This window comes from Alosa pseudoharengus, unplaced genomic scaffold (genome assembly GCF_046254945.1).
Source record: "Alosa pseudoharengus isolate Yale_2024_CS ecotype anadromous, Long Island Sound unplaced genomic scaffold, YU_APseudo_1.1 YU_APseudo_1.1_scf_18, whole genome shotgun sequence".
NCBI lineage: Eukaryota > Metazoa > Chordata > Actinopteri > Clupeiformes > Clupeidae > Alosa > Alosa pseudoharengus.
The window spans coordinates 32403801-32406344 of record NW_027468650.1 but is presented as its reverse complement, the minus strand read 5'-3'; positions in this window follow the sequence as shown (position 1 = coordinate 32406344).

Here is a 2544-nt window from a genome sequence, read left to right as displayed (position 1 = left end):
TTCAACCGGAAATCCTCTAGGACCAGATTGAAAGGGTCCATACCTACATATAGAGTATATCTACTGTACTGTATTCATAGGCCTATAGTAAGGCAATGATTGGATGGTGTTCCGTAAAGTAATGAGTGTTTACACATGTGAAGAGAGAGAGTGAAGCACTGGTGATTTAGTGTGGCATTTTGATGGGTTGTGTTTGAAAAACGAAATCAAGTTACTTCCTGTTAGATTTTTGTGTGTAGAAGTAGAAAATTGTGTGTGGTGTTTTGCAAAATGTGTTTTAGTACATTGAAAACTGAGTCAAACATTGAGAATTAGTGTATGGTTTTGCAGATTTGGTGTGGGGTTATGATGTTTGGAAGACATGTTTAGAAAATGGTGTGACAAGTAGGGATGTAACGATATAAAAATTTAACCTCACGGTTATAGTGACCAAAATTATCACGGTTTTCGGTATTATCTCGATATTTTAAAAAGTATGCTCAATATGTTCAGAAAGGACTAATAGGCCTACACAAGCTGAAATAGTTTCAAAGAGTGTGACAGCATTTACTATTACAAAATATAGGCAAAACCTTATCAAAAGTGCAACATTTAACCAGGGACACTGGAACTCATTTTCATCTGGGGGTGCTCATAGAGGGGGTGCTGAGGGAGGGTAAAAAATTGTTACTGCATAGATGTGATTCTTTTATTCTGGTGCATTTTAAGGTGGCCTATTGCTACTGGAGAAGGGCATATTTTCATTCACATTCATAGGCCTACATCCTGAGTGCACAAACAAACCTGGCTGAGCTGAGCATTCTTAATTCATAGCATAACGTTACCGTGACATTGTGTGTTGACCCGTTCACTTTTTCCTTGGTCATGTTTAATTGGCTTTGTGCCACAATTAAATCCATTAAGTAGATACCAGAATCAGTAGGGTACCAGTTTTGTTTCATTGTACCAGGCCTACTGTATGTCAAAAGCAGGCTTGGATGAAGCTGAGAAGGATTAAACACACGGTTTCCACACCGTGGTAATCATCCATGATAATCATGATATTTGAAATGAAAACGGTAATTGTTATCGTCAACATTTTTATCATGGTTTACCATTACACCGGTAATCATTACATCCCTAGTGACAAGCAAAGATTTAGTGTGTAAGCAGTTGAAAAAAACTGTATTACTCCCACTTCTTTGTAGACTTACTGTGTACAACTTTGTACTTCTTCTGCTGCCGCTGCCCTTGTTTTTGTTTCATTTGAACTTAATGGTGTGGCACACGAGTCGCCAAGGCAATAAAGCTACCTCAATGTTCAATTATGCTGTGAGACATACAGAGAAAGAGGGAGAGAGGGAGAGGGGGAGAGAGAGGGAATGGGAGGGAGAGAGAGAGAGACAGAGGGAGAGAGAGAGAAAGGGAGAGGAGGAAGAGAGGGAGTGAGAGAGAAAGACAAATAGAGAGAGGGAGGGAGAGAGAGAGAGGGAGAGAGAGGGGGGGTTTAACAGAGTGATAGATCTAAGTGTGTGGTCTGCACTCGTTCCTCCTCAATAACCCCTTCCATCCTTCAGGGGACGCTCAGCTGATATGAACGGACCTGCTCCTGACTGCCCTCTGCCAAATAAACAAGGAACTGCACTATTCCAAGTTCTAGCACATCGTGTGTGTGTGTGTGTCTGTGGGAGGGAGACAGAGGGATAGAGACAGAGAGAGAGAGAGAGCAAGAAAGAAAGAAAGAGAAAGAAAGAAAAAGAGTGAAGTGTTTGAGTTTGTCTGTCAGTCTGTTCGAGCTGGTGGATAACTCACAACTTCTTTGCAGCTTTGATCATCTGGCTGACCTTGGACTCATGGAACGGTCTGCTGGATGGCAGCTTGCGCCTAGCGCCCAATGGCTTCTTTTTCTGTGTTTCATCCTGCTTCTCCCTCTCTGCCACACTGCATGTAGACAGACAGACACACAGACACACACACACACAATGAGACACATGGAAACACACTTATACACATCCACACACACAAACACCACCAGAGACACAGACAGACTCGCACCAAGCAAAATAAACACACTGATTTTCCCATAAAACACAGAAGAAGACAAGTCACACCCGAGAGTTGGTCTCAATTTGTGCCAGCTCACCCACATACTGATTGGTATGTGTTGACATATCATGCTGATGCTAAATATTTCACTTCAAAACTGATTAAACACAGAATCAAAGACCAAAGATACAGCAGAGACTGGACAGAAATATTGACTTAATATCATCCCAGTCCTTCTCCAGTCCTCCCCAAATTCCACCATTATTGGAGGCATCATGTTCTCATTTGATTTTCTGACTAAGCCATTTCCTGCACTTTTCTTTACAAGAGCTGTAGTTGTACCGTCACCGATGTACCAATGTACTGATGTACCATTGTACAGATGTACCGATGTACCAATGTATCGATGTACTGATGTACCGTTGTACAGATGTACCGATGTACAGTACTGATGTACTGATGTACCGATATACTGATGTGCTGTATTGATGCTGTGCTGTGCTGTATTGATGCTGTGCT